Raw genomic sequence first — 17,342 nt, 5'->3', positions numbered from 1 at the left:
TGGATTCAAATTGAGTTCTTTGAGATCGCAGTGCAGCCTCTTATCAATAGATGATTATTTTGGCAACACTCGTCTGGCCTTGTCATCTGGTCTGACCAGCACCCTTCCCTTCCTCCACTCCTTGAGTGAAGCATTTCTTTAGAGTCTGATTAAAACCCCCCTTGAAGGCAGACAAAATGCACCTTCTAGACCACTGTGGCTATTAAGTGCTGCTGTATGACCCATTGCAACACTGTGAACAACAGATATGTACCCTGTCCTGTCAAGTGCCGTCCTCATCGTCTCTGACATAGTTGACCCCATTGCTGCAGTCACTGTGCCAATTTACCTGGTAGGGCTCTTTATCTTCTTTACTGACCTTCCACCTTTCCAAGTAAGATGTGCCTCTTTTAGCAACATGCCCAAAAGTATGTGAGACAAAGCCTTATCACCGCTGCCTCCAAGGAACACTCTGGCTGCACCTTCTCCAAGACATACATGGTGGTTCTTTTGGCAGTTCCTGGGATGTTCAGCTTTCTTTTCCGACACCACAGATCAATGGCATCTGTTCTTCTTCTGTCATCCTTTGTCACTGTCAGATGTGTAGCAAGTGATTGAAAACACCATGGCCTGAATCAGACTGCTGTTATTTTTTTGCTGTCAAGTCAGAACTGACCCATAGCTGACCCTCCATTGTGTTTTCAGAGAAAGTTAATTGCACAGGAGGAGATTGCCCATCCTTCTCCCATGGAAAATCTGGTGGTAGATTTAAACAGTGTGCCCTTGTGTTTGCAGCACAACTTCTAACCACTAGGCTACCAGAGCTCCCTGAGTCTGTCTAGAGCTCCCTAAGTATCATACAAGGACCTTTAATTAGAAGAAGAATCCCTGTGTGATGAAAATAGGCAGCATGTCTTGCTGCTAAATGAGGGGTTGGAGGTTTAAATCCACCTGGAGGTGCCTTGGAAGAAAGGGCTGGTAGTCTATTTCCCCAAAGTCAGCCACTGAAGCTCCATGAAGTGCTGGACAGCCGCGAGTTTATACTTCTAAGTCAGTTCCCACCTCCACCCCTGCTCTGCTCCTGGAACAGACAGTTTTACATTGGCTGTTTCTCTGGGGGGCTTTGGAGAGTAATGTCAGGAAACACAGTCTAAAGACCCAAACAAACAAAGCTCTGGAGAGATGATGACTATAACAACAGTGAGCACTGCGGTTTTCCCATAAAGGGAGTCATCACGCACATCCATCACCCTGTCATCTTAACTGCAGGGCTTAAAATGACTTCGGCTCTGAGTTTTAAAGCAGCTTGGGCTACAGGGACTCTTAAACATTACATGCATGTCTGCGTTGGGCAGCAGGCAACGCTGTCTTCTGTTGTGTCTGTGGATGAAATACTCAAATCACCCTCAAGAAACATCTAGTGTCACTGCACATTCTGAGGAGCAGAGCAGCACTAACAAGGGACAACGTACAGTTGTGTCATCGGCCTGAGGGTCCAAGTGATTCCCTTTACGCCCAGTTGCAATTGGTAGACTCAAAGACTCTGGTTGAAAGGAAGGTACTGTTTTGTCTGCCCTCAGGTTTGTTTTTCATTCTGTCTCTAAAACAACGCTTCACTAGAGTGGAAAGGACGGGTTCCGACATCATACTAGATGATAAGGTAGGAAGAGGATTGCCAGAATGATCGTCGGTAACATTTCTATGCCTTGTTTCAGCAAAATTGTTCTATGCCATCAAGTCGCCTGTGACTCAGAGCCACCCTGTGAATAACAACAGCACAGTCCTGAGCCAATCTCACTGTCTCTGACACACCCCTACCACCCCAGTTACTGTGTAGATCCATCTTATCGGAGTCTTCCTCTCCTGCACTGTTCCTTCACCCTTCCAAGCATAATATGTTTCTCCAAGGATTGGTCCCTTCTGACCATGTGCCCAAAGTGTGTGAGATGGAGCTTCAAAATCCTTGCCTCCAAGAAGGAGCTTGGTTGCACCCTCTTCAGGACAGACCTCTTTATTCTCTTGGCAGTCCACGGAAGATTTAATATTCTTCTCAAGAATCATATAATTTTTATAAAAATAACCTTGTTGTTAGTTTTAACAACAAAGAGACTTTTTGTAAGCCCAGTTTATCTGTATCCATATACCTACAAAGGCAAACCCTCTATGCTAATGTCTTTCTTGAACCTTTTAATTGACTTTGCTCAGGCTGTCATTATTACCTAATTACAATGATACTTTGAATCACATGGTTTCCCCTGCACAAGCCACAAGCACATGCTGTTTTAGTTGTTGCTGGTGCTTTTATAGATACCGATTCTGTCAAAATTTCTGGTGTTTAAGCTACAACATTGTGGTAATTGGTATTTGCAAACTTTTATCTGTAACTTTTTTTTTGACAGTGAAGTGGTAATAAAGGGAAAGAATGAGAAAAAAAATAGCTAGGTTATTTATTAGTAATGTAATGCATTGTTGAAAGATTTTATCAAATATTTTTTTCTGGTATTCATCAACTCTAAGAAAAACTACAGTAAGGCATTTTACAACTGTAGTTATTTTATTGTTGTTAGATGCCTTCAAGTTGGTTTCAGCTCCCAAGGACCCCCCAGAGTGAGATTTGCCCAATTCTGCACCATCCTCATATGATTTCCTGTACTTTAGACTATTTCTGCATCAGTTTACCTCTTTGAAGGTCTTTTTATCATTTTCTGATTCTCCGCTTTCCCACGCATGATGTCTTTTTTCAAGCATTGACCCCTCCTGACGATATGTCCAAGTTATATGAGGTGAAGTCTCACCACCCCTGCTTCTGAGGAATACTCTAGTGTACTTTGTCCAAGTGAGATTTGATTATTCTTTGGCATACTCAATACTCTTCACCAATAGCTAAATTCAAAGGCATCCATTCTTCTTAAGACTTCTTTATTAGGTGTCCACCTTTCTCTGCCTATTAAACAATTGAAAGTACTACTGACTTGGGTTAGATACACCTTAGTCTTTAATCTGACATCCTTGCTCTTGGTATTTTAAAGAGGTCTCTTGCAGCAGCCTTACCCATTGCACTATCTTTGACAACTTCCATCTTTTCTTCATTAATGATGATGTTGCCTCCTGGTTTAGTCGTGAAGATTTTTGTTTTCTTTACATATGTTTAGATGTAACCCATAATGAAGGCTATCATCTTCATGTACTATTTTATGATTAAAATTAAAAAACTGTACAGTCCAGCAGCCAGGAATTAAGGAGATACATTGCACTGGGAAAATCTGCAGTTAGGGGCATCTCCAAATTATTGAGGAGTAATGATGTTAATTTGGGGATCAAGATGTGTCTGATTTAGGCCATAGTCTTTCCAATCACTTGCTATACATCTGAGAGCTGGATGACAGAAGAATTGATGCCTTTGAGCTGTGGTGTTGGAGAAGAGCACAGAACATTTCATGGATGGCCGTAGAACAGATATGTCTTGGAGAGGGTGCAGCCAGAGTGCTCTTTGGAGGCAAGAATGATGTGACTTTGTCTCACATACATTAGGACATGTTGCTAGGAGGTGCTATTCCTTGGAGAGGGACATGATGTGGGGAAGGGTGGAGGATCGATGAAAGAGAGGAAGACCTCCAGCCAGGTGGTTTGACATGTGTGTCAGGAAATGAGGATGGCGCAGGATAGGACAGGGTTCATATCTTTTGTTCTGAGGATTGCTATCAGTCATACTTGACCTGATGGCACCTAACAACAAGAACATGGTCCAGCACATACAGAATCTGAATGGGAGTATGTTGAGGGGCAGTGTGTCACTATGAGTTATCCACAAGATAATACCACTCCTAGTGACACCATTGCTCTCTCTGAAGTTGATTTCTTGTTTCAGGTTTCAGAGATAAGAACACATTCTATGAAACAGTTCTCCTGCAAATATTTTTTAATTCCAAAAACCATATGCCTTTGAAAAAAAGTGTTAAGTTTGTAAACTACATCTTTGCAGTACAATGTTTTATCCTAAGCTGTTCACTCGTTTTGGCTCTAGAATGAGGTGGAGGGAGCCCAAGCATTCCTTATTAGCTATCTATGTTTTGTGTGAAATAAGCACAGACTTAGTGGTTTATCAATGAATGGTCTGAAGGCCTCTCAGGGTCTCACACGGAGTCATCTGGAGCTGTGTTTCTTCCTGAAACTCAGACCTTCTTTCACATTCAAAGTGTGGGCAGAAATCAGACTCTCTGGTTAAAAAATTGTGGTTCCCATTTTCTTGCTGGCTACTGGCTGGAAGCTGTCACTCAGCATTTGCTAAGTACCTACCATGTGGTCCTGTCCAGGGCTGCCATGACCTCTGAGTTGCCATGGGGGTGGGTGTTATTGGAGAGTTTGAGTCTTCCTGATCTTGATACACATCTCAATTCAGTGATAGAAAAGGTTCTTTCTGCTTTTTGTTCTGTATATTGGAGGTAGGGCATTTGTGTTGTGTATCAGAAAGGCAAAAAAAAAAAAGTAGTTGTGATACTTTATTTTGTCTACTGCAGTCGTATTTTCGGTAGGAACCAGTTCTTGGAGAAAGACATGATGCAGCGAAATATGCTGGACCAGTGAAGAGGGAAAGACCCCCAAGGAGACAGACTGACAGAGTTGTTCATAGGATCTCTGAGTCACTGTTGATTCACTGGCACCTAACAACAACAACAATAACAACACTGGAAACTACAGTGCCACCCCAGTGTGGGTACAACTCCCTGACAACCACAGACCTACACTCAGACTTGATTTGTACTGATGTGGAATGCTGGAAGTTTAAAAGGGAGACTTGGATACTGGTGTTTAGAGATGACACCAGGCCACTGGAAAAAGGTGTCCTCATTCCTGAGTATGGAAGCAACTTTGCAGTACTTTAAACTTTGATTGTAGGACCTTTGCCCATGAACTGTACAGTTAATTGAACCTTGATCTCGACTTCTTTGTCAGTAAGCTCTGGAGGGGGGGGTGAGTCTATCACAGTAAACAGAACCTTGATTGTGGAGTTCTTGGCAATGAACTGTAGGAGTGGAGAGTTTGTAATAGTGAGCTGAACCTCGACCATACTGCCCTTGTCAGAGACCTCTGAAAATGGCTGCCTTTCATAACAAACTGAGGCTGGATCACAGCACCCTTCTCAGACAGTTCTGATAGCAGTGGATCCTTTGGAGTAAACTGAGCCTTGATCCTAGCTTTCTTGTTAAAGAGCTCTGGGAGTGATGAGTTCTTTACAGTAAATTGAGACTTGGACTTTCTTTCTGAGCTCAATTTCTCCTCTCAGCTCAGCACAGAATGGAAAGTTTTCTCTACTTGAGATATTAACTTGGTTCCAAAGAAATAAGATTATTCTAATCTCAGAAGAGTGTTTTGACTTGTCACATGAATCAAGCTTGCATTATGTAAGAGTGGCTGGCAGAGATTTCCTCTTTTGTGCTTTTATTACTTTATTGATGGGAACTTTGTGTGGGCAGGGAGTGGGGGTGGACAAGGTGAGGCGGAGAGTGGCTTGTCCTCTCTGTCCTTGCACCAATCCTCCGCCCTCCTTTCTGGCTTGGAGAAACTTGTAAGCAAGACTAATTTTTTCCAGTGTGACATGTTGGTAGGTGCCATCAAGTTGATTCCAACATTCATAACAACTCTTTATACAACAGGATGAAAATGCCCTATCCTGCGCCATCCTCACATTCATTGCCATGTTGGAATCCATTGTTGCAACCACAGTGTTAATCCACCTCATTGATAAATCTTTTTAGTTGACTCTCTGCTTTGTCAAGTATGACGTCTTTCTCTAGGGACTAGTCCCTCCTGATTGTGTTGTTGTTGTTATGTGCCGTCGAGTTGTTTGCGACTCATAGTGACCCTATGTACAAGAGCCCTAAACACCATTCTAGCCTGTGCCAACCTTGCTGTCTCAAACACATTCATTCCCACCACTCACTCACAGAATCGATCCATCTCATTGAGGGTCTTCCTCTCCTGCGCTGCCCCTCCACTCTGCCAAACAGGATGTCCCCTCCAAGGACCAGTCCCTCCTTGCAACATGCCCAAAGTATGTCAGATGAAGCTTCAGAATCCTTGACTCCAGGGAACACTCTGGCTTCACCCTCTCCAGGACAAACCTGTTTGTTCTCCTAGCAGTCCATGGTATATTCAACACTCATTTCCAGCACCACAACTCAAAGGCATCAATTCTCTTTCTATCAACCCTATTCACTGTCCAACTCTCCGATGCACAGCACGTAATTGCAAAGACTATAGCCCGGATCACGCGCATCTTATTCTCCAGCCTGACGTCATTGCACTTCAGTACTCTTGAGCGGTTCCTCACAACTGACTTTCCCAATGCAATTCATCTCCTGATTTTCTGGCTGCTGTTACCAAGAGTGTTGACTGTGGAATCAAGTAAGCGAGAGGCAGGAATCCAGAATTAATGTTGTATAGTGGAGTGCATTCAGGGTGGGGGGATTGTATAACAATGAAGAAGTTTATAATTTGCTTTTCGAAGAGAGGAGCAAACTGGGGGGGACGGTGGAGGCAGAGAAAAAAGTGCAACAATGAATGAATTGAAATCCAAAATCTCTGCAAATGTTCTTTAAAATTAATAAAACAAAAAAAAATTAAGTGAGAGGGAGTCTTCCTATCCTTACTTCTAAGTAGCATTCTGACTGTGTTTCCAAGACAGATTTGTTTGGTCTTCTGGCAGTTCATGGTGTAGTCAATGCTTTTTTCCAATATCACAGTTCAAAGGCATTGAATGTTTCTTTCTTATTCCTTGTCCAGCTTTCACATGCATCTGAGGTGATAGAAGATACCGTACCTTATGTCAGGCATATATTAGTCCTCAAAGTGACATCTTCTGATCACTTTAAAGAAGTCTTTAGCAAGCAATTTGACATTTTGGTTTGGTTTTTTTTTTGTTTGTTTGTTTGTATGTGTGTGTGTGAGGGGTTGCTGTGTTTGGTTTATTTCCCCCTTTATTTTTTTTAATGCAACACATTTACTTTTTTTACAACATTCTTTCCACTTAATTTTCCCCCATTCATTCACTGCTGCACATTTTCCTCCCTGCCCACCCTTCCCCCAGTTCATTTTTCTCTTTCAAAAGAAAAAAAAGTTCTTTCAATGTTATACAATCCCCTGCTCCCCCCAAGTCCACAGTCCACTTTACTACGCATTTTTTTCTGTAATCTTTTCATGAAAATAATACCTAATCCTGTATTCCTTTTAAACAGTCCTCTTCCCTCATCTGTTTCAATGCAGTATACATTATTTATCCCCCCCTTTCTTTCTGACATTGAGATTGGGGGGAACCTAAGAAATTTGGCATTTTATTCGTTGACTTATGCTTCCATGAGGGTTGGATGTTGATCCAAGTAAAAGAAACCTAGAACAAATTAAATCTTTTCTCAATTTGTTATAATAAAGTCTATTGGGTCAGTTGTGAGGATTTTAATTTTCTTTATTTTGAGGTGAAATCTATATGAAAGGCTTTTATCTTTGATCTTCCTCATTAAGTGCTTAAATTTCTCATCACTTGCAGCAAGCAAAGTTGTGTTGCATGCCTATTACAGCTTGTTGATGACTCTTTGTTCAATCCTGATGCCATATCATCTGGCTCCTCGATTTCTTTGCTCAACATACACATTTAATAAGTCTTGTGATAGGATACAACCTTGACATGTGTCTAACAAAGAAATAATACCCCCAACATCTCTTTGCTCTTTTTTTTTTTATGACTCCTTCTTGGTCTATGCCAAGTATTATGTGAGCACAATGAAGTGTTTTGGAATTTACATTCTTTGCAGGGATATTCATAATTTGTTATCGACAGAGTTGAATTGCTTTGCTTAGCCAGTAAAACACAGGAAATAGCTTTCTGGCATTCTTTGCTTTCAGCCAAGATCCATCTGATATTAATAATGCTATCCCTCAAAAAGTAGTCTACTATCCCGTGGTTTCTTGTGTGTTGCTGCAACACTACAAGCTATGCCAACAATATTTCAAATACCATTAGCATCACCCATGGTGGACAGGTTTCAGCAGAGCTTGCAGACTAAGACAGGCTAAGAAGCAAGACTGGCCATCTACTTCTGAAATAACAGGCCTTCAAAAACTCTTACAGACAAAGGAACAACATAGTTGGATATACTGCTGGAGGATGAGCCCCTCGTGTTGAATGTAGATCACTAAAAGAGCAACTTGGGAAGAACTTTTGCCTCTAAATAGAGCCTGCCATAATGATGAAGGTAAAGCTTTCACCCAGTGCTGTGGCAAGATTTGAAAAGAAGAGAAGAGCTGCAAATATCCAATGAAAATTGGAACATGGCAGGCACAATGTATGAGTCTAGAAAAACTGGATGTTGTTAAAAAAATGAAATGGAACACATAAAGATTGACATCTTAGACATTAGTGAGCTGAGATGGACTGCTATGGGCCATTGTGAATCACATGATCTACTAGACTAGAAATGGTTTGGCATTCATTTCAAGATCTATCCTGAAATACATTTCAAAAAGAGTAAGTCCAAAAAAGACAATGTATAGAGGTGATTGCATAAAACTAAATGTCCATGAAGGAAATAATGAATAAGTGTATAAAGGTGAATGATGGTAAAAATAATAATAAATTTGAAAAAAAGAAGCATCATTAAAGATTTATACTGAAGAGCAATACTGGGAGTGATAAGATACTATCTACATATATACAAAGAAGTGCTGTTAATATAGACAATATTGAAATGTATACACTAACCACTAAAGCAAAAAGTGAAGAAATTAAAGACTTCTACTATCTATTGCATTCTAAAATTGATTGAACACACAATCAAGATGCATGAATTGTAGTTAGTGACTGGAAAGCAAAAGTTGGAAACAAAGAAGGACCCTTGTTGGTTGCTGTCCAACTGACTACAACTCCTAGCAACCCTATGAACAGCAGATTTGAACCTTGCCTATCCTGCACCATCCACATGATCTCTGTCATGCTCAATCCATTGTAGTAGGCACTGGGACAATCTTTCTCATGGAGGGGCTTCTTATCTTTCATTGACCTTTCCCAGGATAATGTCAGTTCCTCCTGAAAATATACTCAAAGAATGTGAGATGAAGTTTCACCATCCTTGTCTCTAAACAGTATTCTGGTTGCACTTCCTAGAAAACAGATTTGTTTGTTCTTTTGACAGTCTATGGGATGTTCAGTACTCTTTGCCAATGCCATAATTCAAAGGTATAGATTCTTCCTCAGTAATCCTTATTCATTATCCAACTTTCATATGCATAGGAAGCAAGTGAAAATACCATGGCATAGGTTAGGCACACCTTAGTTTTTAAACTGATATCATTGTTCTTTAGGACCTTGGAAAAGTTCTTGACAACTCATTTTGTCAATGCAATACATCTTCTGGTTTCTTGACTGCTGCTATCATGAGTGTTGATTGCAGAGCCAAGTCAAGTGAAATAATTAATGACCTCCGTCTTTTCTCTGCCTAGCATAATTTTATTTATTAGTCCAGTGGTGAGTATTTTGTTTTCTTGATGTTGAGATGCAACTCATATTAAAGGTTTTAGTCTTTGATTATCTGCAGTATGGGCTTCAAGGTTTTTTCACTTTCTGCAACCAAGGTATTGTCATCTGCATAACGCAGGTTGTTGATGAGTCTCCTTGCAATCTTGATGTCACCCTCTTCATCCTGCAGTCCAGCTTCTTGAATGATTTACTCCACATACAGGCTTGAACAGCTATGGAGAAAGGCTATAACCCTGACCTACACCTTTCCTGATTTTTAAACTATGCAGTACTATCTTACTCTTTTCTGACAGCTGCTTGTTGGTTAAAGCAGAATACGGCATATGGCAAAGGGATTGAAGGAAGACTCATCAACAACACACATTATGCAGATGATCTTTACTTACAGAAACTAAAGAAGACGTGAGGCTCATTCTGCAGAAGGTCAAAGACTATAACCTTCTATATGGATGACAGATCAACATTAAGAAAACAAAACTCCACTCTACTAGACCAATACAATAGGCAATGTCATAATAGACAGAGGGAAGGTTGATGTTGTCAACTATTTCATTTCACTTGGATCCACAGTCAATATCCATGATGACAACATCCAGGAAATCAAAAGACATGTTGCATTGGGGAAATCTGTTAAAGACTTACGAGTACTAAAAGCACAATGATGCCAGTTTAAAGACTAAATTGTCCTTGATCCATGCTGTGGGATTTTTCCAATTGCTTCTTATATATATGAAAGCTGGACAATGAATAAGGAAGACTGAATAAGAATTGATGCCTTTGAATTATGATTTTGGCAAAGAGTATTGAATTCAGCTTTGACTGCCTAAAGAACAAACAAATAGGTCTTATAGGAAGTTCAACCAGAGTATTTCTTAGAGGCAAAAATTGTGACATTTTCTCTTACACACTTTGGGCATGTTTCCAGGAAGAGCCTGCTCTTAAAAAAATGCTATTGTGTTGGGAAAGGTAGTCAGTGAAAGAGAGGAAAACCCTCAACGAGAGATCATGTAGTTGAGGCAGGATGGACAGGGAAACGCTCCTATCTTTTTTTCCCCTATGGTCACTATGCTTGATGGTTAACTCAAAGGCACTTAATGGCTACTACTTTTGCTATGCCCTTTTATAAACCCGCTTGAACTTCTGGCAATTTCCTGTTATGAATGATCTTAATCAAAATTTTACTTGAGTGGGACACTAATGATATTATTTGACAATGTCTACATTCTTGGATCACTTTTTTTTTTGACAGCAAGAAAATATTGGTATCTTCCAGTAACTTGGCCAGATAACTGTCTTCCACATTTCTTAGAAGACAAACAGTCATCTGCTGGTTAGTGTACTCTAGCAGCTTGTACTCTAGCTTCCTATGATATTGGATGCTATCCCACCAGTAGTTAAAATATCTACAGGTCTTAACAGAGCTTCTAGATTAAGACAGACAAGGAAGAAATACCTGATAAATGATTCCTACAAATTTTGGCCAGGGGAAAACCTTATGAGTAGCAGTGGATCACTGATACACTACTAGAACTGAGCTTTTTCTGTTATAAGCACTCAAAATACAATTGGAGGCGAGCTGCCTCCTCAAGGTAGAGTCAACCATAATGGCAAAGATGGAGTAAACCTCTTGTGAATCTTCCTTTGGTGATGTGGCATGATTCAAGAAAGAAGAAATAGCTTCTTTTTGTGAATGAATGTTATTAATATTCATTAGGAGAGGTCCGGTGGTCTAATGGAGCTGTAATGCCATCCCAAAGATTTCATGGTTTGTATCTACTACCTGCTCCATGGGAAGAAAGATGAGGAATCTCCTCCTGTGAAGTTAATGCCTTTGAAAACTCACTAAAGGGTCAGCTATGGGTCGGTTCTGACTCAACAGTACATGACAACAACATTAATATCCATTAATATTAAGGATGTTGTTGTTAGTTGCTGTTGAGTTCAGTATGACTCATAATGACCCTATGCACAAAATATCTTTACCCTGTTTATTCTGGACCACCCTCACACTTCCTGACACACAAGAGCCCATTACGACAGTCCCCGTGTCAGTCCACTTTGTTGAGGGTCTTCCTTTCCTTTGCTAACTCTCCACCCTTCCCAGCATCATGTCCCTCTCCAAGGAACATGCCCAAAATATGTGAGGTGAAGCTTCCTCATTCTTGTCTCCAAAGAGCACTCCAGTTGCACCCTTTCCAAGACATATCTGTTCATTCTCTTGGCAGTCTAGGGGATATTCATTGCTTTTCTCCAACACCACAGCTCTAAGACATCAATTATTTTTTTCTGTTATGCTTATTTATTGTCCAGCTCGCAGATCATAGCAAGTAAAGGGAAAGATCATGGCCTGAATCAGACATACTTGTCCTCAAACTGACATCATTTCTCCTCAATAATTTGGAGAGGTCCCTAATTTCAGATTTTCTCAGTGCAATGTGTCTCCTTATTTCCTGACTGTTGGTACCATGGGTGTTAATTGTGGATCCAAGCAAGATGAAGCTGTTGACAGTGTCAGTCTCCTCTCCATTCATCATGATGCTGCTTATTGGTGCAGTGGTAAGAATCTTTGTTTTTTTGGCATTGAGCTGCAATGCATACTAAAGGCTGTGTTGATCTTCTGCAACAAGTGCTTCAAGTCCTCCTCATTTTTAGCAAGCAAGGTTGTGTCATATGCATAATGCAGGTTATTGATGAGTCTCCCTCCAATCCTGATGCCACACTATGTATAGACATTTGATTGTGTGGATCATAACGAACTGTGACTGATATTGAGAAGAATGGGTATCCCAGAGCATCTAATTGTATTCATGCAGAACCTGTACCTGGACCAGGAGGAGGCTGCTGTACAGACAGAGCAGGGAACCACTACATGGTTTAAAATTGAGAAGGTAGTGTGTCAGGGTTGTATTCTTTCTCCATACCTGTTCAATAAAGATGCGGGATGTATAAAATTTGGAAGTCATCAGAAATGAAATGGAATGTGTAAAGAGATATAATATAGTTATTACTATTCATTGTTTTGGGGAAGAGTACTGAATATCCCATGGATTGCCAAAATAACAAACACATATGTCTTGGACACAGTGCATTCAGGGTCCTACTTGGAGGCAAAAGTAATGAAGCCCATATTTTGGAAATATTGCTAGGAGAGGATATTCCTTGGAGAGGGAGATCATGTTTGGAAAGGTGGGAGGTTGACAAAAGAGAGGAAGATCCTCAACCAGGCTGATGAACACAGGGACTGAATGAACACAGGGATTGCTGCAATGGGCTCAAGTGTGTCAAAAAGTGTGAGGATGGCACAAGATAGGATAAGGTTCAGATCTGTTGTTCATAGGGTTGCTATAAGTCGTACTCAACTCGATGGCACCTGATATCAACTACCAACCTCTTTGTCATTGAGTAGGAATTGACTCATAACTGACTTTCTATTGAGTTTATGAGACTGTAAATTGCATGAGAGCAGATTGCCTATCATTCTTGTGAGTTGTTGCTGATAGAGTCAAATAATCAGAGTTGCAGTCTTAGCAGTAGAAATCCCTATAGACTATACCACCAGGGCGCTCTTAGGGAGTGTATTGTTGTTGCGTATGACTCATTGCAACTCTATGCACGATAGCTCTGAACCCTGTCCTATCCTGAGCGAATCTCACCATTTCTGATATACTTGCCCTTATAACCCCAGTTACTATGTCAGTCCATCTCATCCAGAGTCTTCTCTCCTGCAATAGCCCTCCATACTTCCAAGAATGATTTCCTGGTCCTTTCTGGCAATGTATGTCAAGTATGTGAGACAGAACTTCAACATCATTAACTCCAAGGAGCGACTTGGTTTTACCTTCTCTAGGACAGACCTCTTTGTTCTCTTGACAGTCCATGATACTCTCAAGACTCTTTTAAGCACCATAACTCAAAGGCATCTATTCTTTGTCTATCATTCTTAGTCATTTTTCAGCTCTCTGAGACATAGCAATTAATTGCAAAAACCATGGCCTGGATCAGGCCCATCTTAGTCTCTGCTGACATCTGGATAGGTCCCTGACAGCAAATTTTCCCAGTGCAATTTATCTTTTGATTTCCTGGATATTAGTGCCAAGTTTTGATTGTGGAACTGAGCAAGCTGAAATTGTTAACAGCCTAATCTCTTCTCCATCTATTATGATGCTACTAATTGGCCCACTGGTGAGACTCTTTGTTTTCTTGATGTTGTGCTTCAATCCATATTGGAAACTGCAGTCCTTGACCTTCTGCAGCAAATGCTTCATTCAGGTCCTCCTATTGATGAGTCTTCCTCCAAGCCTGATGCTATAGTCTTCCTCTTGAATAATCTGTTTTGCATATAGACAGAGTAGATATGGAGACAAGATACATCCTTGACACACACTTTTCCTAATTTTAGACCCTGCATTGTTTCCTTACTCTGTTGTAATGACTGTTTTCTGGTCTAAGTCAACACCCTTAGGGATCGTTGTTGAAATTGACACATAGCTGATTGTATGGTGGGTTTTCAGAGGACAGGAAGAAAGTGCCTGTGTTTTCGCACAGGAAGAGATTGCCTATCCTTCTGCAGAGCAGCTGGTGGACTCAAATGACATGCTTTTGGGATTGCCGTGTAGCTTCTTGCCACTAGGCCTCCAGAGCTCCCTTCAGGGATTGGTGGAGTGAAATGGACTAGTATTGGGCTATTTTGAATTAAACAGCCATATGATCTATTTGAGAGCTCTGGTGGCCTCTCTGGTGGCTCTGTGGTAGAAAGATGGGCAATCTCCTGGCATGTGATTTATAGCTTCAGAAAAATATATGAAGGGTTAGCTATGAGTCAGTTCTGAGAGAGAGAGAGAGGGAAAAGGAAGACGGAGTGAGGTAGAGGGAGAAAAGAGGGAAAAACGCCAACATTTCAAGTTCTGTTTTTTGTTAATGTTAGAGTAATACCTATAGTCTTACAAGGAAGAAGAATTAATTCAGCCAGTATTCACATTTACACACGCTATATTAGTGCCAAATATGAAGAAATGAAAGATTTTTACCAACTTCTCTAATCAACCTGAGATTGATCAAACATGCAGCTGAGGTACATTGATTGGAATGTAGACGTTGGAAACAAGGAAGGATTGTTGTTATGTGCTATCTGGCTAGAAGCTGTAGCTGACCCTCCAGGGGGTTTTCAGAGGCAGTAAATTGCACAGGAGATAGTTTGTCTTTCTGCAACTGCTAGGTTGGCAACACAGCTCGTTATAACTTGGCCACCAGAGCTTCTTCCTCAAAGAAGGATTGGGAGTTGGGACATATGACCTTGAATGCTGCAAAGACTGTGGAATACAGGCTTTGGAGATCAACAGTGATTTTTCAACCCATGCTCACCTGTGTATGATGACAATAAAAACCTACTGGTTCGTGACCACGCTACCCAAGTGAGACCATGTATGGTCATTCATGCTAGATTTTTTTCAGTAATTTCAACAACACACTTCTGCCTGGCAGTGCCTGGATGGTGCAGTCAACACACTTGACTGATAGCTGAAAAGTTAGTGGTTCAAGTCCATCCAGAGGTGTTTGTGAAGAAAATTCTAGTGATCTAAAACAGAAAAATAACTTGTTGAAGACCCTATGCAACACTGTTCTACTGTGACACACATAGCATTCTTGGCATGCTTTGGTGTCCATTCAATAGCAGTCTGACAATAACTACTGATCAACATAGGGTGAAGCTAGGTTATAAAGCGTGCACCATATTTGGGAAAGAAATTACAGATAGCATTTCTTTAGAAGACAGGTCTGAGGTTGCACGCTCAGCTCAGTTTCTTGCTGAGTTTCAGAACTGGAAGTGAGTGAACAATGTGTAGGAAGTAGAAGGAGTGTGTGCTTCTAGAGAGTCTCCCTGTGGATTTCTGGAGCAAGAACGACACTGTAGAGCTTTTATTTTATTTAAAAAAAATGTGTGTGTGTGTGTGTGTGTGTGTGTGTCTACCGTCCAATTGGTGCAGAAGGAGATTGCCCCTCCTTCTTCAGAAGAACGTCTGGTGGATTCGAACCGCATACTTCTGGGATTGCAGTGCAGCTTCTTGCCACTGGGCCACCAGAGCTCCCTAACACTGTAGAGTTTTTAGCTTTTGAATTCAACGTTTGAATTCTTCTAAACTCTTCAGAGGCTTGGAAGGACAATGGGTGGGGCGTTGGGACTGGGATGCTTGTCTCTTTGGTGGGTTGATAGTGATAACTGTATCCAGCTGTATCTCATCATTGTCAACCCTATCATTGACTTATATCTTTGTGTGTGTGTGTGTGTGTGTGTGTGTGTGTGTGTGTGTGTATGCGCTTCATCAATTTTGGGACTGAGTTAGTTGATTTAGCATAATGCTCTCCAGTCCCTCCCAAGGTAGTAATAATTTACAAAATCATTGCTCCTGGTTGTTGAGTAGCATTCCATCATGTGAATGTACCATAATTTGTCAATTCATTCGATTTGGGTTAGACATATGGGCTTTTCTATGCTCTTGCGATGGTGAATAATGCTGCTATGAACATTGGTGTACAAGTCTGTTGGTGCCTCAGTTCTCATTCTCTCAGGGTATATTCCAAGTAGTGGAATAGCTGGGCCATATGGAATTTCTATGTTCAGCTTTATGAGGAAGCGCCAAATGGCCTTCCAGAGTGGTTTGATCATTGTACAATCCCACCAACACTAAGAGTTCCTATCTCTAATTGGGAGCCAGGGAGCAGGCAGCTGTTTGGCTTCAGGAGCAGAGTAATGCCTAAATCAAAGGAACTTGTTTCTTCAAGCCCATCTGGCAGTGATTCTGATAGTGAAGTTGACAAAAAGTTAAAGAGAAAAAAAGCAAGTTGCTCCAGAAAAGCCTGTAAAGAAGCAAAAGACTGGGGAAACCTCCTGAGCCCTGTCCTCCTCCAAGCAGAGCAGCAGCAGAGAGGATAACATCCTCCAGATTGGAAAAATGAGGTATGTCTGTGTGCGAGCCTTTAAAGGGAAAGTCCTAATTGATATTAGAGAATATTGGATGGATCAAGAAGGTGAAAAGAAGGTTTCCTCAAGAGATGAAACCCGGAAGAATAGATATTTCACTAAACCCCGAGCAGTGGGGCCAGCTGAAGGGACAGATTTCTAACATTGATGGTGCAGTAAGGAGACGATGAAATCAGAGCTGTATCAAACCTGTGCTGTTCTAGTCGTTTTTGTTTGTTTGTTTTTTTTAAAAGAGTTCCTGCCTCGATACATTATTGTAGAATGAGTGTGAAGATCTAAGGAGGGAGGGGGTGGAAGCAGAGGGATGAGGATGTGCCGGGGTGGTGGTGGTGGTGGTGATTAGTTATGGAGATGTACAGTTTGATGTGGGGGGGGGGTGAGAGAAATTGGAAGAATCTGGTCTGACAAACAACATATTCAAATTTCATAAATAAACTAGTATAAAACAAACAAACAAACAAACAAACAAACAAACAAACAAAATTCCACAGTACAACCCTGGGGAAAACCCCCACCAAACTTATTTCAATTTATTCATAAAGGATTAAAAACACAGGGAGACAAGGATTAGCAGCAAGGAATTGGGAGGTCTGAGGATTTCCTCAGAAAGGTTTGTGGTATTCTCACTGGCCTAGTAGGAGTGGAAGGGCCCTGGTGGTGGAGCCTTTTGGATGGCAGCTCCTTACATAAAGACTGATGACTTCAGACAACCCCCAGCTTGTGGCCGTGAGTCAGAATCCAGTGAACTGGACTGTCATGTCTACAAGTGAACCAGCCCATAACTGACCCTCCTGTAGCTTTTCAGAGGCAGAAAGTTACGTGAGAGTAGCTTGCTCATCTTTCTCCGACAGAGTG

General features: G+C 41.1%; 1 pseudogene; it reads left to right on the top strand.

Moving 5' to 3' along the window:
- The first annotated feature begins 16,256 nt into the window (after nt 1-16,256).
- Nucleotides 16,257-16,657, top strand: LOC102875775 (annotated as a pseudogene).
- Nucleotides 16,658-17,342: the final 685 nt, after the last annotated feature.

Source organism: Elephantulus edwardii, unplaced genomic scaffold (genome assembly GCF_000299155.1).
Source record: "Elephantulus edwardii isolate Elephantulus edwardi_28Jun2011 unplaced genomic scaffold, EleEdw1.0 scaffold00045, whole genome shotgun sequence".
Classification (NCBI taxonomy): Eukaryota; Metazoa; Chordata; class Mammalia; order Macroscelidea; family Macroscelididae; genus Elephantulus; species Elephantulus edwardii.
This window is presented reverse-complemented; position numbering and strand designations above follow the sequence as displayed.